Source organism: Alnus glutinosa, chromosome 7 (assembly GCF_958979055.1).
Source record: "Alnus glutinosa chromosome 7, dhAlnGlut1.1, whole genome shotgun sequence".
NCBI classification, from domain to species: Eukaryota; Viridiplantae; Streptophyta; class Magnoliopsida; order Fagales; family Betulaceae; genus Alnus; species Alnus glutinosa.
In genome coordinates this window covers 27,438,075-27,464,921 of record NC_084892.1, presented here as the reverse complement: position 1 = coordinate 27,464,921, position 26,847 = coordinate 27,438,075, and the positions used below count along the sequence as shown (strand labels likewise).

Sequence of the window (26,847 nt, the reverse complement as noted above, 5' to 3'; positions counted from 1 at the left end):
ACCATGATAACAATGACACACCTAACATGCACGTACATTTCTATTACTTCATACGTAAATTAGGAATTCAATCTACTTCAGACGTGTATTCAGCTTTGACGACGGTGATGTATTCAGGACAACGCCAAAATGCCACTACAAAAAAAATTGTTTTTAGCCACTTGCATTTCGCCACGTGTACGGTCACTGTACACGTGGCGAACAGTTGGCCACGTGCAAGTGGCCGCGTGAAAACACGTGGTGAATCCGAATGACACTAAATGCACATTTCACCACATGTATTTTAATACACGTGTCCAAGTGGCCACGTGTATTTTAATACACGTGGCTGACAATTAGCCACGTGTACTACAGCACACGCGGCTAACAGTTGGCCGCGTGTACTTAAATATTCGTGGCCACTTGGCCACGTGTGCTACAGTTTTTTTTTTTAAAAAAAAAAAAAAAGAGAAGGCTTCTCTAATTTTTTTTTTTTTCACCGGTATTTTCTTTCGCCGGAACAACCTTTTTTTTTTTCTTCCCCTTGCCAGAAACTTCTTCGAGGCCAGCAACAACAAAACACCAGATTAATCCAACAAAACACCACCGAAACAGCAAAAAATACCAACATAACAGCAAAATCTTCGGAAATTTTCATTCTGGCCAAAAAACCACCAACAAAACAACAAATTATTTTTTCCCCTTCCGGAAACATCTTCGAGGCCGGTAACAACAAAACAACAGATTAATCCAACAAAATTAACAGCACCGAAACAGCAAAAAATACCAGTATAACAGCAAAATATCAACAAAACAGCAAAATCTCTGGAAATTTTCATTTTGGCCCAAAATACCAACAAAACAGCAAAAAATACCAACAAAGTCGCCCAGTCGCCGAAAATTAGATTCAAAACTACAAAAATCAAGTTTCTTCTTCCGGCCAGTCCTCCGATCCCTACATCACCGAAACATCAAGGGATAAGAAAGAGAGATCCACACAAGAGAGAGAGAGAGAGAGAGAGAGAGAGAGAACTCACTAGATCCGGCGAGTTCCTACGTCACCGATCCGACGAGTTCCAGTTGAGGCCGGAACGTGCAGTGGTCGGATTCGATGCCAGGTGGTACTGTGAGAGAGAGAGAGAGAGAGAGAGAGAGAGAGAGAGAGAGAGAGAGAGAGAGAGAAACTGAGGAGTATATTACAAACCGGACTGGAGAGAGAGAGAGAACTGTACCGTCCATTTTAGTATTAATAATTTTATTTTTTTTTTGTTCGAAATGTGTGGCCAGGTGCCGCGCGGGAATTGTCCCGTGCGGAGCACCTGGACCAGTGGCGACGTGGCTCAAAGCCACGTCGCCATTTATAAATAATAATAATAATAATAATATTGAATATTCAGTATGTGCCGTCCATCCATTACCGTCGAAGGGAGAATAGAAAAGAAAAAATAAAGGATAAGAAAAGTCAAAGAAGGCGGCGGTTGCAGAAGAAAAAAATAAACGTGGCCAATTGGCCGCGTGGATTTATTACACGTGGCTACTTGTTTTTCGTAAACAGTTTGCCACGTTGTCATTAAGACACGTGGCTAGTTGGCCGCGTGTCTACAGTAACAGTTACTGTAGACACGCGGCTAATTACAGCTTTTTTTGTAGTGTGCATGCGTCTCTAATTGCCCTCAATTTGTTGATGACATCGTTCGTGGGCAACCGCTCCTGAGGTGATGTTGCAGAGCACAACGGTCCAATTTGCAACACTGAGACTAAGCAATCCTTCACTTTATTTCTGGCATTGAAATGACGATCAACTTCTTCGTTTATTGCACCTTCTTCTATGTCATCGTTATTTGTCTCATCATCAGCATCTTCTTCACCTTCTTCAAAGGGCATTGGCGAGTTCACTATATCCATAACATGTTCTGGCAAAGCCATTGCAATGAACTTGTGAATGCTCAAGCCATCTTTGAACATGTCATCGATAGGTCTTTTTCCAGTGACCATCTCTAGCAAGAGGACCCCATAGCTGTAAATATCTCCAAGTACGGAAACTTGGCCACCCATCCCATACTCTGCAATTTAATAATATATGATCACTAAGATACAATAGTCTTCTAAACTCGAACAATTTATCCACTAACGCATATTTAAAACTAGGGATAAATACCCCATTGGTACCTGAGTTTTACGTGTTTTTAAATTTAGTACCTCAGTTTTGTTTAGTATCATAGGTGGTACCTGAATTAAGGGTAAAAACCCATTTGGTACCTCTCTTAGATTTTCCGTCCAAATTTTAACGCCTCGCCACGTGTCAACCGCTGAGGTTGACACGTGGCACTACATAAAATAAAATTAAAAATTAAAAATTAAAATCTTTAGAAAATGATTAAAAATAATAAAATTTTAAAAAAAAAATTAAAAAAAGAAAAAAGAAGAGGGGTGGCTGAGCCACCCCCCTTGGCCACCATGGGGGTGGTCGGCCACCCCCATTTTGGCCAAGGAGGTGGCCCAGCCACCACCTTCGCCGGTCTGACCGGTCTGGGGTGGCCGAACCACCCCATAGGGGGTGGTTTGGCCACCCCACAGTTGAAAAAAAAAAAAAAAAAAATTTTTTTTTGAAGGGTTTTGGCCCTAGGGGGTGGCCGAACCACCCCCTAGGGCCACGGGGGTGGTTCGGCCACCCCCAAACCGGCCGGACTGGGGGTGGCCGAACCACCCCCGTGGCCCTAGGGGGTGGTTCGGCCACCCCCAAGGGCCAACCCTCAATTTTTTTTTGAAGGGTTTTGGCCCTAGGGGGTGGTTCGACCACCCCCAAGGGCCAACCCTCAATTTTTTTTTGAAGGGTTTTGGCCCTTGGGGGTGGCCGAACCACCCCCGTGGCCCTAGGGGGTGGTTCGGCCACCCCCTAGGGCCAAAACCCTTCAAAAAAAATTTTTTTTTTTTTTTTTTTTTCAACTGTGGGGTGGCCGAACCACCCCCTATGGGGTGGTTCGGCCACCCCAGACCGGCCAGACCGGCCAAGGGGGTGGCTGGGCCACCTCCTTGGCCAAAATGGGGGTGGCCGACCACCCCCATGGTGGCCAAGGGGGTGGCTCAGCCACCCCTCTTCTTTTTTCTTTTTTTAATTTTTTTTTTAAAATTTTATTATTTTTAATCATTTTCTAAATATTTTAATTTTTAATTTTTAATTTTTTTTTTATGTAGTGCCACGTGTCAACCTCAGCGGTTGACACGTGGCGAGGCGTTAAAATTTGGACAGAAAATCTAACAGAGGTACCAAATGGGTTTTTACCCTTAATTCAGGTACCACCTATGATACTAAACAAAACTGAGGTACTAAATTTAAAAACACGTAAAACTCAGGTACCAATGAGGTATTTATCCCTTAAAACTATTCAACAATTTTTTTTCTTATATATATATTTGTTGCGAAAGAAAAAGAAGCTTATTTCCCACGGCCTTGAGTACTGAAATTTTCCCTTCAAATATATATATATAATATTGGACTTTTTCAAATAGTCTTATCAAAATTAGGGTTAACCTCTCATTCATGTTTGATGTGTCAAACTTAATTAAGTCTAGTTATTGTAGGTTGAAAACATATATGGAGGAATGTACCTAATGGAACCTTTCAATACAATTGACAAGGACTTTGACAAAGTTTTATTTTTGGAGGGATTATGTGATGCTTCGAAGACGAACTTCGCTAATCCAAAGTCGCCAACATGCGCTACCATATCTTCATTGAGGAGGATGTTGCTTGGCTTTACATCACAGTGGACAATCGGCCTTTCGCAACGGTGATGAAGATATTCCAATGCATAAGCAACATCCATTGCTATGTTTAGTCTCTGAATAAAGCTCAATCTCTTGTACTGATGTTGCTCATCCTCTTTAGGATGCAACCATTGGTCTAGGCTTCCATTGGACATGAACTTAAAAACTAGACTCTTAAAGTCGTTCCCTTCATGATCAATGCTTGAACAAGCAGTGATAATCTTAAGGAGATTACGATGCCGTAAACTTCTCAAAGCATTGCATTCATCAAAGAAACTCTTGGTAGCTCCTCGTAGTTGAAGGTTGAAAACTTTAACTGCAACAATTGCTCCATTGTTAGAAATAACTCCTTTGTATACAGAATCAAAACTACCTGAACCGATCAAACTGTCCTCAGAGAAATCATTAGTTGATGCTTGGAGTTCTGCATAAGATATACATGCCAATCGCCAATCCTTTAAGGAAGACCCTACCAAAGGTCTCTTTCTCCTTTTTTTAACCATATAAAATGTGAGGAAAAAACATAATAGAACAACTACCAACATGACAGGAATTACAACTTTAAGTGCAAGACGTTTCATGGATGAACGTGGACTCTTTTTGTAGCATTTTGATAAAAGTAATTTTGGGACGCCACCACATAGCTTGTCATTTCCAAAGATTGAAATTGCACTTATGTTCAAAAATTTCCCTTCACTTGGCACTTTTCCCCCAAAATCATTATGAGAAAGATTAAGATGCTTAAGTGACAAAAACTTGCTGAGAAATTCAGGAATCTGCTCCGACAAGTTATTGCGAGAAAGATCAATTTCTTCTAAACCTCTTAGTGTCTTCAAAGACGGAGGAATTGCTCCTTCAAATGAATTACCCTCTAAATGCAAACTCACCAAACTAGTACAACTACCAAGGGAAACAGGGATTTCACTTGATAATCGATTATTCGAAACATCTAACTCTCCAAGATTTTTTAAGTAACCCACGTCAAATGGCAGTGTTCCTGTCAAAGAATTATGAGACATGTCCAATGAAATCGAAAGAGAAGAGAGACCAATAACTTGTTTTGGTATGCTACCATTGAGATTGTTACTATAAAGATGTAGTTGAAGTAAATTTTGGCAGTTTCCTAAACTCGGGGGTATACTTCCCTCCAATCTGTTCTCATCCATAAAGAGTTTTTATCAATTTAGTTAAGTTACCTAAAGAGAAAGGAATAGGCCCTGAAAATTTGTTATACTCCAAAGATAGTACCTGTAACTGCTGGAGCTTCCCAAGAGCATCCGGGAGATGACCTCCTAAATAGTTACTTTCTAATCCCAGATGGACCAAGTTAACAAGGTTCCCAATCCCAATGGGGATGCCTCCATGTATCATATTTCCACCCATAACAAGAAAATTCAGCTGGGACGAAAGGTTGGCTATGGAGTTGGGCAGTACTCCACCAAATTGATTAAGAGCAAGACTCAAGGCCTCCAAACTAGTACAGTTAGCTAAAAAACCGAGAAAACTCAGGTCACCAAGTTTCCCATTTCCAAGTCTATTTCGTTCGAAATTAAGTCTAACCAAGCCACGCAAACTTGCTAGATTTCGAGGCACCGTCCCAGTGAGACCATTTGCAGAAAAGTCGAGCACGCCAAGTCTAGAAGCATTTGACAATGACAGGGGGATTGGTCCTGTGAAGCTATTAACACCTCCGGCAAAAAATTCGAGGTTAGGAAGAGTAAGGCCAACATGTGGTGGAAGGCTTCCATGCAACTGGTTTTGAGTAACAGAGAAATAGTAAATGGAAGATATATTATAAATTAGAGGAGGGATCGTACCAGACAAATTATTCCCATAAAGTTGAAAAATTCCCAAGCCTGATAGACGGCCAAGCTCACAAGGTATGCTCCCTTGTAGATTGTTCAGGAGAAGGAAAAGATTATACAAAGAAGAAAAGTTCCCTATCCACGCTGGGATAGTTCCTGTAAGGTTATTCACACCCAGATTCAGGTAAACCAACTTTGACAATGAACTGAACTGTTCTGGAATCTGCCCAACAAGTTTGTTGTAAGCAACATCAAGCACTCTAAGTTGTGTACAGTGACTTAGATTAGTCGGAAGGTTCCCACCAAAGGAATTGAAACTCAAGTTGAGGGCGCCGTAGTCTTCCCACTTCTTGAGGAATTTCACTGTAGATGCTGTTTTTTCTCAGGTTGATTCCAATAAGGTACGTAAGATTTCCCATAGAAGGTGTTATGGAGCCAGCCAATCTTTGGTCTTCCAAGTTCAGAACCATGACTCTTTTACTGGAGGGGCTGCATGTAACGCCAAACCAGTTGCAGAAATGGATGGAGTCATTCCATGAGCTCATGATTTGAAGTGGATCTTCCCTAATCCGACTCTTGAAGTCAAGCAACGCTAGGCGATCAGTCTCATTTGCTGCAAAAGCGAGAATTCTTGCAGATTTCAAACTTGAGCTCATACGCAAAAGAAGAATTCCGTGAAAGAATATGAACAAAATCCACTTGGAATGAAGACAAGAGTGCTTCATCTGATTGGGAATATAATTTGCTTGATCTGAAGATATCGAAAAGTTCCAATGAGAACTGAAAGGAACAAAATTTTTGTGGGTGGACCTATTGGGATAGAAAATTTAGCTAGATGGCGGGGTTCAAACTTCTGAAGGAGATTTTCATTTCAGTATGATAGTAGTTGGGTGCATAGGTAATGAAATTCTGGCATGTGAAATTGGGCCAACGATCCTTGCTTTCCAATCTAAATCAACCATTCTTCAACGGTGAGAAAATGAAACGAAAGGAAAATGATAATCGCAATTTTTATTTTCCTGGGTCTCTTTTGATTTTGAGGGACAAAGTTTCAGAGGGGTATTTATAGGGCAGAAGGAAAATCTTGAAGAACGAGGCTTTGAAAAGCCTTGAAGGTGTCGTAAATAAGAATAGAATCGTTGCTGCTGCGGGCTGCCCTTGTTGGAATCTAAGAAATGAGTCGTTGAAGTTGGAGCTGGGACCTTTACATTGTCGTTCAATAAACCAGAAGGGTGGGAAGGGAATAAGATACCATATTTCTAATAAGCAAGAACAATAAATTTAAATAATAAAACATGATGAGAAAAGATGATAAAGAAGCATTGATAAATAATTAAATATACATTCTTCCAACCTTCCAATGATATATCAATATCACTGTGACATAGCAACCAAATGTCTTTTCATAACAGTAGAGTGAACATAATCTATTTATAAAAAAATTAAACACTCCAAGTAATCAACAAGTAATAAACAAATGCTCCTAAATCAAATACATTTTTTTGTCCATCATTTGTCTCACCATAAGACCGACCCTTCACACATAGGAAACATAAAGACAAAGCGGAGGATAGGTGACAAATTTTTGCGGAGAAAGGTCTACTGCGACTCTGGATATTGGGAGGTTACTGGTGTGTTTGGTTCGAATATTTTGGTGTATTCGAACCGGGTTTTTATTCAAAAACCCGACACCCGTATCCATGTTGAATAAAACCCGAATGCTTTATTGAAATCGGTTTGTATTTCGAGGTATCAGATGATCAGAGGCGTGAATATTTTGGTGTGAAAGCATTTATTGCTACAATCCAATTCAGCTGCATTTGTTTAATGTTGTGGGACCCGCGTCTTCAGACTCATAATACAGAAGACAATTGGGTGTATTTCACTTTAACATTCAGCATTAATGTGAGCTTCTAAGGACCATTGACTAAATCATGAAGTCACTAGAATAAATCTTGTCCGTCAGATTTTTTGTACATATCCGAGTGCAGCCAACCACTCCCGCATTGTAACGTAATTCGACCTTGTTTCAGATTTTTTTGTTTAAACAAAATATCAAGCTTTCGTCTTGTTACGAGATCTGCTCAGGCGCAGTCAGACACAGTGGAATTCGGCTGGGTGTAAAACGTTTACACCGTTTTCCAGAATTTATGTGATAACAGCCGTTAGATTATAAGACAAGTAGAGTTCTTATTTTTTTCTAGAATTTATCTGTTTCTTTTTCCTTTCCATAGATTTTTTTGTTTGCTTTTAGTTTCTTTATTTTATGTTAGATATATCTTGCTCAAATTAATTTGTGGTAAATGAATATGTCGATAATTACGGTTTATAATTTTGAATTAAAACAGATAAGTAATTTAATTTTAACGAGAATGAAATAGGCATTTTTCACGAGAAATGAGAAGGAAATAATTTATATTAAACTCGAAAAAATATTTGTTACTAAATAAAATTAACTAAAATTAATCATAAAATTAAAACAAAAAAACGTGTTTATCTTAGATTTAATAAAGCAAAATAAATTAAAATCATTAGTCCATAAAATTTAATACTCAATTTTTAATTAGTATACATTGAATATTTCAATCATTATCAAGATTAAAGAAAAATTACAGTTTAGTCCCCCAAATTACCACCCGTATTGTATTTAGCCCAAAAAATTGCTAACACTCCGACTTCGGTCTCTCAAAGGCTCAAACTACCAAAACTTTTGAAAAAATGCCACATTGGGCGAGATATGTCCATATTACTCATGCCGCATGTCATTATAGAATTTTTAAAAAAAAAAAATTGAAAAAAATAACTAAAATCCAAAAAGCAAATATATATATATATATATAAATTTCAAAGAAAAATTGGAAAATGGGGGTGGCTCGTAGGCCACCCCCCTCCCAAAGGGATGGCTGCCACCTATATTTTCTTCTTCTTTTTTTCTCTTTTTTTTTTTTTTTTTTTTTTTTTTTTTTTTTTTTTCTCTTTTTATTATTATTATTAAAAAAAAGAATAAAAATAAAAATATAATTTTACTTTTTTTAGTTTTTAGTTTTAATTTTTAATTTTTTTGTAATTTTTTTTATTATTAGTTTTATTATTTTTTACCATACCAATCATCTTCAATCATTTCCTACTATTAAAAAATATTTTTTTTTTCAATTTTTAAAAATTAACACTTATTTTCATAACACCAATCATTATACACAACTTTTCATACAATCCAATCATTTCCAACCACTTTCTACCATTATAAAACACTTTTTTTCAATCTTCCAAATTCAACACCCAAACACATATTCGAAAAGAATCTGAATTATATTCAACATCCAAACACATTTTCATTGCCTCGAAATCCGTGATCAGATTCAGAATATTATTCATATTCGAAATATTCGATACCCAAACGCACCATATATTATTCTGTTCAACCCGTTTGACAGAAGTCCGGCCACCCGAGTCTTGGAAGTCATCTTGAGCTTTAATTTCCTTAAATAAAACATGGTCGTATGGACAAATACTAATTGTGCCTCCCGACCGAGCTTTTCCAGAATCTTTAGAATCCGGCCAGTACGAAGTCAAACTGAAAATGATTTCTGTTGACCATTATTTTTGCCATCACCAAACACCGAAAAATGTCGAAAACATTTAACGTTGAAACAAACGGTACATTAATTAAGAGAAGGATAACTTCTTGTGAGCTAGTGAGCTCTGAACTAGATAAAGCCGCTCCAAGGGTACCAAATCTAGCTGATCCCTACAAATAATATTAATGGCAGTAGAAGTTTGTTTTGTAGCCTATCTAATGTGCTTCTCTGTACAAATTCCTCTTGGGACATAGGAAAGCTCTTTTCCGGGGCAGCGTTCTTCCTCTCAATGCCACTATAGATTCCAGGCTCCAGCAACGTTACTGCATAAAATGTTTAAAATAACATAATGGCCCTGTGAATATATAACTGCTCTCTGATTCTCAATGAGTGCAGGAAAGCACTCTAGTCTTCCCAAAGTCCTCATTCCTAGGTACATGTTTCTCATCAATATTATTGGCAATTTGGCATCATGAATCCAATTTGGTTAAGAAAATTAACTAAACAATACAATGCAAAAATTTAAAATATTCAAAAACATCTTATTATCAGATGCATGCATACTGGAAACAAATTTAAGGCCATAAACATGAAGAATAATATACCTAGTAAATGGAAGCATTAAGGAGTCTGTAGGAGGCTTGAATATCCACAATTGGAGTGGGATAACAAAAGTAGAGGGGGTTCTGATTCTTCTGAACATGCGGGCATAAACAATAACATAAGAAGATAAAACAGAGACTAAGTATAAGAAGATAAAACAGAGTACTAAGTTACTCGGACCTGGCCGCACAAGAAATCGGCGAGTCCGTGTTATAGCCCCAGGGGAAATGAGCGATAGGATTGTTGCGTTTATTCCTTTAGGCCTCGTTTAGTTCGCAAAATAAGTCTGTAGAATAAAATGACTATTTCACGGGTTGAGATGGCAAGGGAGATGTTCGTGAAATCTCGAGATTTGGATTTGGGGTAATCATATTGTTAATCTGTATACGGGTAATCATATTCTGAATTTGAACGGGAATCCTAAAGATTTGGATTGTGCACAGAAGTTGTTCGACGAAATTTCTGAAAGAGATATTCGTACGGGAACAATCCTTATATCGGGCTATGTACGAATTGGGGCATCTAGAATGGTGTTGGACCTCTTTAATGATATGCGAATTGAGGGTCTTCGTGCAAACCAATTTACACTGTCAAGTGTTATAAAGTGTTGTTCTCGTGTAAGTGATCTCCGAATGGGTAAAGGAAATCATGGGTGGATATTAAGACAATGGTTTAATTTTTAATTGTGTTTAGATAGTCTCCCTTGCTCGAGTCTGGAGTTTATACTAATCTCAGGAACTATATATGGTGGTCAGGTAATATTGATCCTCTAGTTTTCAAGGGAATAGTTCAATTAGCTAGGAACCACACTTCATGAAGTGGAGGTCACTAATTCGTATTTTCCCTTCTCCTTCTTTGTGGACATGTTAATATATATATATCCTCTAGATTGATTGATTTATTTATTTCTGTCATTGAATATAGACAGTCATTTAAGTTTCTCTATCATTTTAACATTCGATCGGAAAAGATGACCTTTTTTTTTTTCTTTTTTTTTTTAAAAAAAAAATTTCCAAATTGTATTCGGGGACTTGCATTATTATGATATCAAAATTTATTTTTCAGTCCTTTATTAGGAACTAATAGATTTGTATTCTTTATATTTGTGAACAGACTGCTTTGATGCAAGCCTGTCAGCATGGTCATTGAAGTCGTTCAGAATCTGGTTGTTTTCGGTGCCAATGTAAGATTTTTACTCATAGCCATTTCCCCATATTTCATTACTTTGAGTGGTTTGGAAAATTTATGGGATAAGAGTATGACAAATTTGTGCGGAATTTAGATTCACAAAGTGGATTATCCAAAAGTAAGAACATCCGATGGTTAATCATTAAAAGAAAAAAGTTGTTAGAGTTGTACAAAATTGATACGAAAGTTGTACAATAATCATTTCTCAATCACATCATCACATCATAGTTATCTTTATCATCGTGTACACCATATTAGATTGTAAATGTAATATGATGATTAGTAGTTTTAGAATAGAGGTTGACTTGTATTCTGCTTAGTTATCTATTGTATGGTTTACATACAGTTCAATGGTAATGAGAAAATTCATGTTAGAAATATAATAGAAAGTAGGAAAACGAAATGCTCTAAAGATGTGTTACAAAGTTGTTTTCCTTATGAAATTATTTGTCCCCACCAGAAATAGTATGTAATGGGTTATAGCAAATATTTTTGCAGAATACAATGAAGCCCAAAAATCCGCTGTTGTTTAGTTGCGTTTTGCACGAACGAAATAAAATTTAAATACCCTCAGATTTTCTATTGTAGCTATTGTAACAAGAGACAGAGATTGCTAGTGAACATACATAAATAACTGTTATTCAAATCAATATATAGTCTACCACAGTAAACTGCTAAATCAACATACACTTAATTCAGACTATCAGATCAAATAATTATCAATGATTATTTAAAATAACCAGTAAATCGTAATTATTTAATTTAAACCGTTAGATCAAAGTTGATTTGACCTTACAGTTTAGTGATGGTCCCAATAAATACAATCACTGGATCTTTCTAAGAATCATCCTATGGTCATGATCAGATCAACGATCCTGGCAATCCAAAATTGAATGGTCATGATTAGATCGCTCCAATGCCAAGTGCCAAGTACGCCATCAAAGCGTCACGAGCACCCTACAACCCATTGCCACGTTAGTGCGCGTTCGGTGTTTCGTTTCGTACTAGAGTATACACACATACAAGTGCATATACCCAATAATTACTTTAAAGCAAAGGCTTAAAGTGTGTTGGGTCTTATAAATGCCAACACAATTTTTCTTTTTCTCATGTGAGCCGCTCTTCATCCAATATTCTTTAAAACCGTTGATTTAAAATATTTCAAAAAAACAAAATAAATATATAGCTCCGTAGTCCAATTAACCGCCACAGGTATTCATCTTGAAATGAAATCACAAATTGGAGCCTTTGGTTTTGATACGACTTTGATGCAGCAGTGAGGGAAAAAGAATAGAAGACAAGATATTATAAAACACAACACACAACTATTTCAGAGACGTCTCATCCCCAAGGAAATTGTAATATCCTCAAACGTTAATGTTAGGACTTTTAATTACATCACTTCATAAAGTCCTACCACTTATTTGATAAGAAATAAGAGTAACAAAAAAAAGAAGATAAAAAAACAAATTGATAACAATTAAACTCCTAACACATATCTATTACTCCAGACGTGAAGGACTTCTTAAACTTGAGCTTGACCTCGGTTGGTGATGACGCTAGACGGCGTTGAAATGCATGCGTCTCTAATTGCCCCAAGTTTGTTGACGACATCATTTGTGGGCAACCGCTCATGAGGAGATGTTGCAGAGCACAACAGTCCAATCTGCAGCACTGAGACCAAGCAATCCTTAACTCTGCTTCCGGCAACGAAATGATCATCAACTTCTATGTCATCATTATTTGTCTCATCATCAACATCTTCTTCACCTTCTTCAAAGGGCATTGACGAGTCCACTATATCCATGACACGTTCCGGCAAAGCCATTGCAATGAACTTGTGAATGCTCAGGCCATCTCTGAACATGTCATCGGTAGGTCTTTTCCTAGTGAACATCTCCAGCAAGAGTATCCCATAGCTATAAATATCTCCAAGTACAGAAACTTGGCCACCCATCCCATACTCTGCAATTTATTAATATATGATCACTAAGATACAATAGTCTTCTAAACTTATGCAATTTCTCCACTAATGCATTTTACTACTATTCAACAATTTTGTTTTGTTTTGTTTTTTCTTTTTTTCTTTTTTTTTTTCTTTTTACGAAAGAAAAAGTACTTATTTCTGAAGACCCCGAGTATTGAAATTTTCCCTTCATATATATGTAAAATATAGGACATAAAAATTATTCGTATCAATATTATGCTTAACCTCTCATTCATGTTTGATGTGTGAAACTTAATTGAGCAGAGTTATTGCAGGTTGAAAACATACCTGGAGGAATGTACCCAACGGAACCTTTCAGCACAATTGATAAGGACTCTGACAAGGTTTCTTTTTTAGAGGGATTATGTGATGCTTCAAAGATGAACTTTGCTAATCCAAAGTCACCGACATGTGCTACCATATCTTCATTAAGGAGGACATTACTTGGCTTTATATCACAGTGAACAATTGGCGTTTCACAATGAAGATGAAGATATTCCAATGCATAAGCAACATCAATGGCTATGTTTATTCTCTGAATAAAGCTCAATCTCTTACATTGATGTTGCCCATCCTTTAAAGGATGCAGCCACTGGTCTAGGCTTCCATTAGACATGAACTCAAACACTAGACTTTTAAAGTCGTTCCCTTGATGATCAATGCTTGAGCAAACAGTGATAATCTTAAGAAGATTACGATGGCGTAAACTTTTCAAAGCATTGCATTCATCAATGAAACTCTTGGAAGCTCATTGTTGTTGAAGGTTTAACACTTTAACTGCAACAATTGCTCCATTGCTAGAAAGAACTCCTTTGTACACAGATCCAAAACTACCTGAACCGATCAAATTGTCCACAGAGAAATAATTAGTTGATGCTTGGAGTTCTGCATAAGATATACATGCCAATCGCCAATCCTTTAAGGAAGATGCGACCAAAGGTCTCTTTCTCCATTTTTTAACCATATAAAATGTGAGGAAAAAACACAGTGGAACAAGTACCAACATGACAGGCATTACAACCTTAAGTGCAAGGCGTTTCATAGATGGACGTTGACTCTTTCTATAGCACTTTGGTAAAAGTAATTCTGGGATGCCACCACATAGCTTGTCATTTCCAAAGATTGAAATTGCACTTACATTCAAAAAAATCCCTTCACTTGGCACTTTTCCCTCGAGATCATTATGAGAAAGATTAAGAAGCTTAAGTGACAAAAACTTGCTGAGAAATTCAGGAATCTGCCCTGACAAGTTATTGCGAGAAAGATCAATTTCATCTAAACCTCTTAGTGTTTTCAAATATGGAGGAATTGCTCCTTCAAATGAATTACCCTCCAAATACAAATTCACCAAACTAGTACAACTACCAAGGGAAGCAGGGATTTCACCATATAATCTATTCTCAGACAGATCTAAAACACCAAGATTTTCTAAGTTACCCACTTCAAATGGCAGTGTACCTGTCAAATAATTATGAGACATTGCCAAATAAATCGAAAGGGAAGAAAGACCAATAACCTCTTTTGGTATGGTACCATTGAGATTGTTAGTAGAAAGGTTTAGTAAAAGCAAATTTTGGCAGTTTCCTAGGCTTGCAGGTATAGTTCCCTCAAATTGGTTCTCCTCCATAAAGAGATTTGTCAATTTAGTTAAGTTACCTATGGAGAAAGGGATCAGCCCTGAAAATTTGTTACATCCTAAATTTAGTATCTGTAACTGCTGGAGCTTCCCAAGAGCATCCGGGAGAAGACCTCCCAAATAATTATATTCTAATCCCAGAATGGTCAAGTTAACAAGGTTTCCAATCTGATTGGGGATGCCACCATGTATCATATTTCTACCCATAGTAAGACTATTCAGCTGGGAGGAAAGATTGGCAATGGAGCTGGGCAGTACGCCACCAAATTGATTCCCACCAAGGCCCAAGTTCTCCAAACTCGTACAGTTAGCCAAAAAACTGAGAAAATTCAGGTCACCAACTTTCCCATTTCCAAGTCTATTTCCTTCAAAATTAAGTTTAACCAAGGCACGCAAACTTGCTAGATTTTGAGGCACTGTCCCAGTGAGACCATTTTCAGTGAAGTCAAGCACGCTAAGTCTAGAAGCATTTGAGAATGACTCGGGAATAGGTCCTGTGAAGCTATTTTGACCGACGTAAAAAAATTCAACGTTAGGAAGAGTAAGGCCCACATCTGGTGGAAGCCTTCCATGCAACTTATTCGCAGCAACAGCGAATTGGTATATGGAAGATATATTATAAATCGGAGGAGGGATAGTACCAGACAAATTATTTGCAGAAAGTCCAAGATGTCCCAAGCTTGATAGATGGCCAAGCTCGCCAGGTATGCTCCCTTCTAGATTGTTCCAGATAAGGAAAAGACCATACAAAGAAGAAAAGTTTCCTATCCACGATGGGATAGTTCCTGTAAGGTTATTCAGACCAAGATTCAGGTAAACCAAGTTTGACAATGAACTGAACTGCTCTGGAATCTGCCCAACAAGATTGTTGGCAACAACTCCAAGCACACTAAGTTGTGTACAGTGACTTAGATTAGTCGGAAGGCTCCCACCAATGGAATTGAAACTCAAGATGAGATGCTGCAGACGCTGTAGTCTTCCCAATTCTTGAGGAATTTCACCATAGATGCTGTTATTTCTCAAGTTGATTCCAGTAAGGTAAGTAAGATTTCCCATAGAAGGTGTTATGGTGCCACCCAATCTTTGACCTTTCAGTTTCAGAACCATGACTCTTTTACTGGAGGGGCTGCATGAAACACCAAACCAGTTGCAAAAATGGGTGGACTCATTCCATGAGCTCATGATTTGAAGTGGGTCTTCAGTAATCCGATTCTTGAAGTCGAGCAATGCCAGGCGATCAGACTCATCTGCAAAAGCATGAATTCTTGCAGATTTCAAAAGAAGTATTCCATGAAAGAATATTAACAAAATCCAGTTGAAATGCAGACAAGAGTGTTTCATCTTGTTGGAACTTGGAAACATATAATTTTCAAGTAAAGACCAAGTCTGATACGGGAGTTTACTTGATATGAAAATATTAAAAAGTTCCGACGAGAGTTAAAAGGAAATAATTTTTTCCCATTGGGAGAGAAAAAGTAACAGCAGGAAGTGATTTAAAGCAAAAAGTGAAAAAATGTGAAAAGAGGAAACATAGAGAGGATAGGACATATACCTAAATTATGACACTGTGATTGATACTCAACTTATGTGATTGGAGATCACATGAATGAAGTTTAATGGAAAATAAAGTCACAAGTGATTGATCATAGTGAGGTACTATCATTTTATGTTTATCCAATATCTTAAATGAAAAAATTAGTGATGAAACCGTCCCTATAATGTAAGACAGTGCACGATGCAAAGTGACTAAGGATGAGTTTAAAACTCTTAATGGATCCATAAGCCCTACATGTTGGGATTGGGTGTTCTCTGCACACACTCTTGATGGATGCCACCAATGTGAGCGTAAAGGTGGTGTCGCTTCCTATGACACTTGGGTAAGTCTCTAGAGCGCTCATGAAACTCACGAGTGCATGGCTTGTATAAGGCTCCAACCCTCTATAGAACAACCAAATTTTTTTGGAATAAAGTTATGTTGGTGATAAGTTTGGTCAACTTATAAATTTTGTTAAAAGAGTTTAACTCTACCACGATTCATTGAGTTTCTACTTATTTATCTTAGGTGTAGTTAAAACCTTCATGGTTACACCAAACCACGACTTTTTTATAGGAGGGCCAGGCCCCCCCAAGCCCCAAAGTTCTCCCAAAAAAAAATTAAAATTTTACCTCAAATTTTATTATTTTTTCTAATTTTGACCCCCCAAAACTTTTTTTTTTTTTTTTTTTTCAATTTGGCCTCCCCCAACTTGGCCAGGGGGGCTGGCTCCGCCCTGGCTGCATGTAACACCAAACCAGTTGCAGAAATGGGTGGAGTCATTCCACGAGCTCATGATTTGAAGTGGGTCTTCACTAATCCGATTATTGAAGTCAAGCAACGCCAGGCGATCAGACTCTCATCTGCAAAAGCATGAATTCTTGCAGATTTCAAAAGAAGTATTCCGTGAAAGAATTAATATATATTAAGAAAATCCAGTTGAAAGGCAGGCAAGAGTGTTTACTTGATATGAAAATATTAAGAAGTTGCAATGAGAGTTAAAAGGAAATAAATTTTTCCGATTGGGAGAGAAAAAGTGAAAGCAGGAAGTGATGTAAAGCAAAAGGTGAAAAATGTGAAAACGGGAAAACAAAACAGAAAAGTTTTAGACATTTGATCATAGTGAGGTACTGTCGTTTTCTGTTGACTGATTGAGGGGTCAAGTTATATGAACGGCCCCACAATAATTTGAAAAGGATAAAAGTAGCTAAAGCTGACCTTGACCATATTGAGTTTTATATTTTTCCTGGAATCTTTTTTCTTTTTTAATTTTTATATAAAAAGTTGTTAAATCATTATCCCTTTGGTCTGTTTCTCCCTCTCTCCTCTGTAATTGAGAGAGGGAGACAGGAGAAGAGTCCGTTAAAATAGTAGAAAAGAAAAAGGATAAAAGTTGTCTTAGGGCACTAGTAGCAGTTATCTTATATTGGTTCCTTTCTCTATATTTAAGGAAAATTTCATAAAAAATATCAAAAAATTTAATACCTATAAGAAAGAAGAAGAGAAACAACATAAAGATCATAAGATTTGATATAGGCATAGAGTATTAAGGTAGGTACACAAAAAAAAAGGGAAATGATTAGTAATACTAATCTGCTATTACCCTTATAGAGTAAAGCTTTGAAGACCGTTGTGTATATGTTGAACAGGATTCCATTTACGGTTGTCCTTAAGACACCTTTTTATGAAATAAATGGAAGCCAAGTTTAAATTATTTACACATATAGGGTTGCCTTACTAAATAGGGGATTTATAATCCTCGCCTAAGAAAATTAGATTCAAGGACAACCAGCGGATCTTTTATAGGCTATACAGTAAACTCGAAGGGGTTTTAGGTTTTATTATCCTTCATATAATCCTAGAGTTGTTGATTGTAAAATTTCTAGAGGATGTAGAACCTAGTGGGAGTGCTCATTCACACAAATTGGAATTTGAGGAAGCACTAGAGTTGGCCAAATCTCCTTCTGATAGAGGATGATTGATTGTATTTAGGGAAAATCAGATTGATTATCCTGAGCCACAATCACTTCTAAAACAACCAACTCATACAGAACAAGTTCAAAATCTATTCTCCCATTGCAAAATGCAAAGGAAGTAGAATTAAGAAAATCCTATAGAATAAGAACATCAACAATTCTTAGTGATCATGTTGTATATCTCCCAGAGTCTGATATTGACATTGGACATAAAGATGATCTAAAATTGTTTTCACATGCTATGAGTGGAGAAAACTCCACATTGTGGTTCAAGCCATAAAGTAAGAGATAAGTCCATGGCTAAAAGGTCAAGCTAGACTCGTAGTCAATGGTTTTACTCATAAGGAAGACATTGATTATCGTGAAACATTCTCTCCAGTGTCTAAGAATGGTTCATCAAGATAGTCATAGCATTAGTAGCTCATTTTGATCTAGAGTTACATCAAATGGATGCGAAAACAACTTTTCTGAATGAGGATCTTAAAGATGGGGTTTACATGAAACAATCAAAAGGTTTTATAAATAACAGACAGAAAGCTTGCATTAAAGAATTCTATTTATAGGCTGTGATAGATCTCTCATCGGTGATATACTTTTTACAAGGTTATTATTTTATTGTTTATTGAAAACCTTGTTAATTAGTATATATACCTTAAGGTCAGTGGGAGTACAGTAATCTTTCTAGTCCTATATGTAGATATTATTTTTTGCAAGTGGTGATTTAGGTTTGCTATATAAAGTTCATTTCACAAAACTTTGAAATGAAAGATTTAGGTGAAACCTCTTATGTCTTTTGACATAGAGATTCACAGAAACATAAAGAATATTAACATTGTCTCGGAAGGCCTACATTGAAAAAGTTTTGGGAAGATTTAGAATGAAGGATTATGTACCTTCAGTAGCAATTAAGAGAGACCAATTAAATACAGATTAATGTCCCAAAAGGTATTGGAATAAGACTAGATGAAAAGTTTTTTAAAGCGTCTGCATTATGCATAACCATATGACTGACAATAAGAATATTGAGTCAATAAAGTGCTGCAAATAAAGTCTTACGTACAACTTAACCTAAGGATACACTTTCCATTTGAAAGTGGTTAGTTGTTCAGATTTAAGTTTTGCTGATTGTGTAGATAGTAGAAAGTCTACTTTAGGGTATATATCTTTTTATTGAGAGATATATCTTAAAGATGCAGTATGCAGACTATGGTTGCTACGTCTACCAAGAAAGCTAAAATTCTAGCATGCTATGAATTTAGTACACATGCATGATGGATGAGACATTTTGTTGAAAGTCTCAATATTGTTGATTTTACAGTTAGACCATAAAGATACTCTGTGGTAATTCTACTATAATCTTCTTTTATAAAAATAAAGAGTAGAAGCAGAAGTAAATCGACATCAAGTATCTCAGTACAAGAGATAACATTAAGAGACATAAATGGTCTATTGAGCATATAAGTACTGAATTAATGATTGCGGATCCCATGACTTAAAGTTTACCGGTAAAGAATGAATAAAGTCATGCGGAATACATGAGACTCATTAATTCATTTTTTGCTTGGTTTGTCTCTTTTTGGTCTATAGACATAAAGTTATTATAATAAAGATTTTGTACACATTTGTTATTTTGTCCATGAGGATAAATAAAATTGGACCCGAATGACTTATAGGAAGTTCATTCATAAAGCTTGATTATCCATAAGGTACTCATGTAAGTAGTGTTTTACATTGTGATACATGGAAGGGACGACCTAATTTTATAATAGTTTTACCACCATGATTCGTGTGAAACATTTCTTATCTGAGTGGGAGGATTCCATAAGTGATTGGCCAAACTAAGGAACCTAATACCATAAGGTTATGTGTCATAAAGGTTAAGTGGGAGAATGTAAGATATTATCTCCATATATGGCCTATATGCCACATAAATAAGTATTTATTAATATTTAATAAATAAATAGTATATACGGTATTACGGTTAGGTAATTTAATTAATTAAATTACTGTAATGGAATCGTTTTAATTGATTTAAAATCAATTAATAATATTGTTTCCTTGATGGGAAGAATAATAGGGTATTTACCATATTTGAGGGTCCCTGACCTAGCCTATAAATTAGCCTGTGTACACGATCAGTACAGCAATACAGTCATAGGCATAGGTTAGAAGATCCCTCAAATAATCTTTTCTTGTTCTTCAGATGGATCGTGGAAACGCTTGATCAAATATGGTTAGAGGTAAGCCTGGACCCTGTTTTATTTGTTTTCGCTGCGCATGTTAGTTTAAGCAATATGTTTACATATTCTAACAGCGTTATGCTCATACGGCACTCGTACACAGAGAGAGATATATATATATATATATATATATATATATATATATATATATATATATATATATATATATATATATATATATATATATATTAAGATTCATAATTACAATAATTCAAGCTATATTTGTCATATTATGAAGAGAACTTTTGAAATACTTAAAATATTTGCATTGCAAAATAAAAAATAATAAAATAAAGTTATACGATCTCGATCATAGGAGTTGACCCACGTGTATACAGGTCCGGCTTATTTATTAAACGAACCTAAATTTTTGTTCGAACTCAATTCAAATTTATACGAATCGAGCTTGATCAAGCTATTTACAAACAACTCCATTCATTTACAACCCTAATGCCTTAGTGATTTTGTCCTCTAAGCTGGAAAAGAAAAGAAAAAGTCTATTATTAGTCTCTCATCAATAATTCAATTTTTTTTATAGGCCAAGTTGTGAAAATGCTAGAAATAAGATTATGAAGGCCGGAAGATCATTTCCACTTTTAATCTACGTGATGAGTCCCATTCGACTGGATCAATTACGTATGGACTACAATGTTTGTCGATCTGTATTTTATCGACAAAGAATAATGTGTCGATAAAGAGGAATGCTACACATAAGATTTTTATCACTATTTCATCAGAGAATAAAAGGGATAAAAGTCTTACTATATCATTACCCATTGACAAATCATAAACTGAAGTGAGATGGGAATGATTAGAAATAAGACTTTATGAAAGTGTCATGTGATTAGCCTGGTGATAAGATTAGCATTAGAGGATAACTTCGTCTATCGAAATTCGAGCACATGCATGTTTGCTACGGTGGTCCATGCTGTCCGATCTTCTTTGTGGATTTTGTGGGCAAGTTGGAAAATGGAGAGCATCCACTTATTTCTGCTCATGAACAAATTTGTTTTTTTGCCAATTGCAATGCTCATATGGATGAAATAATACTGAGTTTAATTAGTATTTAATTGGACTTGCAAAAGCTCATCAGACCATATTAACTTTTTGTACAATGTTAAATTCCATACTTTCATCTTATTTTTATTTTATTGAGTTGATGTAGTAATGTTTATTTTTTATTGAAATTTCTTTTTCAATGGTCAATAGATATTATCACATCGACCCAGTGAAATCACTGGAGTGTGCGTGCAATAAAATGTAGTATGTAGCATTACATGATCACACATATTTTAAGAACTTTGAAATTAAATAATAGTGTATTCATTGTAAAGAAGCACGAGACTTAGGAGATGAATAGTTACATGGGAAGCCAAAAGAACTTTTTTAAGTCAAAATATTCTAATGACAATATTAAGCAAACGTAGTAAAGAAAAAATTGTTAAATAATGCACTGAAACAAAATAATGTTACCTTCTCAATGACCAAAATTTATAATTTTAAATGGTTTTAAGGTGGCTAAATTTGTTGAAGAGATTAAAAATTTCATCAACAATGGTTAATTAAAAATCAGTGTCGGCTCATCCCTTAGGCAAGTTAGGCAGCCGCCTAAGGCCCCTAAGTGGAATAAGGCCTCTAAAGACAAGTTTGTTTAAAAAATAAAATTAAAAATAAATAAAATAAATAAAAAAGATGAAAAAAAAAAGCCTAATCATAATCTGAAACTGTTTTTTTCAATAAGTCCCCAAAGACAAGTTTGTTTTAAGAAAAGAAAAGAAGAAGAAGAAGAATAAGAAGAAGAAGAAGAAAAGCCTAATCATAAGTTGAAATGATTTTTTTTCTCAACAGAATAAGGCCCCGATATAGGTTTGTTTGAAAAAAAATAAAAAATAAAAGAAAAAAGAAAATCCCAATTATAATCTTGAATGGTTTTGAAAAAATAAAAGAAATATGATTTCTTCTTTGAAGACTCTTTAACTTTAATAGAAAAATAATTAGTTAGAGGCTCAAGAAAACAACAATTAATATATACTAACAAAATAACAGTGCATTTTCTCTCCTATTAGAAGACTCTAGAACTCTAGTATAGAATAAATAATTTAAAAAAAAAAAAAAAAACAAAAAACATACCGTCTCTCTGTGTCTGAATCCACCCGGAATACATCAGAATAAACCCAAATCCCCAAAGCTCTAATCCTTCTGGTTCTCGATCTCCCTCTTTTTAACTCTCTAACACAAAATGGTTCGCTCCAACGGTGTGAGGGCTGCTCTCTCGCCTCCAATTTCTTCCACCAATCCAAGACCTCCGTACGCCTTCTCTTTCTTCTTCAATAGCTCTGAATTTCGTTATTTTTCAGTTAATTATCTTATTCTTTGATTGTTGTTTGAAAATTTTTGGTTGTTTTTTGATGCTGAAAGGAAACTCCGGAAAATGTTTACTGTGTTTGAGCTTATTTTTTTTATTTTTTTTTTTCAGTTAAAATTATTTAAGTGATTGCTCGATCTTAAAACTAATAAAAAATAATATCTAGTTAAATAGATAAATATTTAGAGAGTTTGATTTAGAAAGCTTTTTAAAAGTGATAGATAAAATAACAAAAATAGTTTATTTAGCTAAAAAAAAGATAATTATCAATAAAAATAATATATATATATATATATATATATATATATATATATATATATATATATATATATATATATATATATATATATATATATATATATATATATATATATATGGCGTGGCCAAGCAGCTCTTTAGTTGCGATGCAATTCAAACTTCTCGGCCAGCTAGATTTTCAATTTCATCATATGATGGAAAATATAGATGGTCGGTGATGAAATTAATTCTGGCACATGAATTTAATTGCCCAACGACTCTTAACATCTCGGGTGAATAACTGAAAAGGTGTATTCGTGTCAATTCAAGTAGTCGGAGGTTCAAAATTTTACATGATTTGGTCTATGTATAACCTATGTTTAGAGGATAAAGCTTTAGGACTGCATTTTACTTTTATTCACTTGACAATCTATGATATTACTATTTATAGGAGAATTGTGGTACATAAGTATGGTAATAAAGCTCTATCCTACATTTTGCTCTTATTCATTTAATATTTTTACAATATATGAGATTACTATTTATAGGATAATCGTGGTATATAAGTATAGTAATAAAATTAATGTACCTTCAAATTTGATTAGATTCAAATCAATCAATTTTTATTACCATCAAATCTATTTTTAGGAGATTACAATCAATTATAACAAATCTCTAAATCAAATCCCCTAATAATCTAATATATTCTAACAAAAAACAATGGCATTTTCTCATATTTTAAGTACTCACTGGTTTTGTTTGCTACAACTTTTTTCCTACCAAATTTGAACATATATAGTTATGGAAGAGTAATGCAAAGAACCATTTTGATGCAGGGTGGCAGAGCGGGTTCGCAATAATAAACAACAATAAAATTATAATTCTTCTCAAACCAAGATTCTATCAAAGAATCAACGTAAAAGGGATAGAAAATCGCTCATAGAGTGTTTCATATTGATAAACTGATAAAAATACATAAGCTGGAGTCTAAAACCATCTTAATAGGCTTATATAGAGCATAAATTCGAAACCAAAAAAATAATAATAATAAAAAATGAATTAAAAATACTTTGCATTACAAATAATACAAAACGACAATTTTTTCCTAATAAATGTTAGTGAAATAAAAAAAAATAAAAAATAAAAAAATAAAAAATTGCAGCCTTCTAAATAAGCTTTCAAACGCCATCGATTTTGTATCAATCCGATGTCAGAATCAGAAGATATGATTTTTTAAGTACGTAAAACGGGTCTAACAAAAACTGATAAAATTGGCCCGCATCACATTTTTTGTCATCTTTTTATCATTTTTAAGTTAATGTGGCTTTTAAAATCACTATTACTCGTTAGAGCATCTTCAACAATAATAGTCAAGTAGCTAACTATTGAAAAATTACAACTCTCTATTTTAGTTATTACTTTTTCTATATTCTCTCCAATAAATTCTTTATTCTACTCTTTATTTGCATTTAAATATTATTTTGTGTGAGAAAAAGTGTGAAAGAAATAGAGAGAGAAAGAAAAAAGAAAAAGAAGAGGAAAAAGTAATAAAAAAATTTTTGTAGTGTGAATTGTGAATAGGCAGAACAACCAATTAATTTACTATTCACATACATTAGGAGAAAAAAAAAAAAAAAATCTATTTTACCTATTTTACTGGAGACGAAAAATGACTCATAATAATCAAATTTAATTATTATGAATCATTTACCTATTTTATTGGCTATTCTCTTACGAAAATATAAAGCAAAATGTCTTAGGATGATGGTCTTATATTCTAGTAGTGTTTTTCCAACTTCTGCTTGATGACTCAGAACCACGATCGAGTAACTAGTCCCATTTTTCAGTTGTTGACATTTTGACTGAGATGTGAAGCAACACCAGCTTCCGTGGTCGTGGAGCTTCTGTTCATGCTTGACTAGCTATGTGGTGGAAAAATTCAATATCAGTTCATCAATAAATTTTAATTTTCTAGAATGGATGGCTGGACTTTGGAAAAGTTATCAATAAAGAGAATGTTGTGCTGTCAGCCAATTGCTCTAACTTTCTAACATCGAGCTCTTGGCCAGAAATTATTCCGATATATATGGTGATAAAAAAGAAAAAGAAAAAGGGGCTTAATTAACAAAACCTTAAACTATCTGCTTCTGTTATCTTAATCCTTACTAACACAAGTAGGAAACCGTGATTTATATTGAGTTGATACTTATTTGCCAGAGGAACTAAATGGGTTTTATTGATTTAAAAACTTTTTTTTTTCTTTTTCTTTTTGTCTTCCTTCTAGCATTATTCGTAACACTCTATTCATAAATTTTGAAATCTAAGACGACAAATTTAAGCATGCATTTTTAGTATATTTAAATATTAATTATAATTTTTTATATTCAAGTTTTTCTAACATCTCTTTTTGAATTGATAATTTTTTTGTGACATTGTCCACTTCTTAGGTAGAACGGACATAAATTTCTTACAAACTGGTTTATAAGAAATTTTTTACAAACCAGCCTATAAAAGTGACGCATCTTTAGCATGTGAGAAACACATTTTTTTAACTAACAAGTTCTTCTCGCATACATTTCTAAAAGTTTAAAAGACACATATTACTACTTCAAATACTGATTTGTAGAAAATTTATGTCCAAAACAATCTGTCTATACCAAACACTCTTCAATGGACTTTGTTTATGACTGCCGGTGGCTATGCATATCAAGAGAGATTTTCATCCACCTTTGAAATCATATATTTGCACCTAGAGAACAACTTTTACAAGCTAGGAATTGGCAGCGGATGTGCTATACATTCTTCTGCTTTCATTCTTCCATTTTCCAACTTTAAAAAATTATCATTAAATCTGCGGACATCATGTAATGAACTTACATGAATCTCACAGATTCAATAATGATTTTTAAAAGTGAGATAATAGAAGGAGGACAGAAAGAACAAATAAATAATTACACTTGGTACAAACCCAACCCTTTGTGCCCTCCAATAAGAGATGGACACGTCAGGTGGGAAAAGAAGAAAAAAGAGTAGGACGAAAACACTAGTTTTTCTTAGAAAAGCCATAGTTTTAGTTTTTTTTTTTTTTTTTTTTTTTTTTTTTTTTTTTTTTTTTTTTTTTTTCTAACAAACAAATAGCATGTGCTATTATAAAAGCTTCAAATCATACATCATGAGAAATAAAGGGACAAGATCCCCTTACACTTTAAGCCAGAAGGATTTGACTTAAAAAACAGCTGCCTGTACAGAAACATCAAACCCTACTAGAATTACATTTGGGCCTCTCTTACATCAACGCTCACACTCAGATAAAAGAGGGCCGATCTAGCATCAAGCCATAAAAAATTCTAATAAAATCTGAGTAATACATAGCCAGACTGTACATAGAAACAAGAGGATACACAACAACACAGTACAGAAAAGACCAAAAAAACACAGCAACCGGCAAAGGAGACAGAGACGGAAACCACCGGAGACGGCGGCGCATGGGAAACACGCTCCATCACCAGCTGCACCCAGCCGTAGATCTGCCACCGTAGCCCCCATCCCCAACGAGCACGGCCAGAAAATGGTGGAGCGTGGCCTTCACGCTCACCAAAGAGCAAAGGCCTCTCTGGCGCGTGCAGGCCACGCGCCGGTCACCGACGAACGACGTGACACGTGCTTCCGGCAGCAGGAACGGACGGCGATGGAGAACAAGGCTGAGGGGCGCGTGTCTTGAGAAAAACAACAGGGTTGAGTATATCTGGCTCCAAAAATCTAAAAAACCCTTGAAAACACAGGCCAAAAACCACCGCTAGGAGACACGAAAATGCCACCATATTCCTGCGCTGGGCACCATGCTTTTAGCTTTACTGCCTGACAAAAGAAAGGAAGAAAAAAACCAACACAAAAAAAAAAAAGCCACCATAGCCTCTAGAGGCTAGGGGAAAACAGCCATTACCGGACTTG

General features: G+C 35.3%; 1 long non-coding RNA gene and 2 pseudogenes across 1 annotated transcript; all 3 read right to left on the bottom strand.

The window, feature by feature from the left end:
• Positions 1–1,611: 1,611 nt before the first annotated feature.
• On the bottom strand, positions 1,612–6,576 carry LOC133873402 (putative receptor-like protein kinase At3g47110; annotated as a pseudogene).
• A 2,387-nt stretch (positions 6,577–8,963) lies between these two features.
• Positions 8,964–10,356, bottom strand: LOC133872434 (uncharacterized). Its single transcript, XR_009901025.1, has 3 exons — positions 9,914–10,356; positions 9,736–9,825; positions 8,964–9,453 (listed from the first exon to the last, which is right to left on the bottom strand). It is a non-coding gene; the product is annotated as an uncharacterized LOC133872434 (long non-coding RNA).
• A 2,020-nt stretch (positions 10,357–12,376) lies between these two features.
• LOC133873401 (probable LRR receptor-like serine/threonine-protein kinase At3g47570) lies at positions 12,377–26,442 on the bottom strand (annotated as a pseudogene).
• Positions 26,443–26,847: the final 405 nt, after the last annotated feature.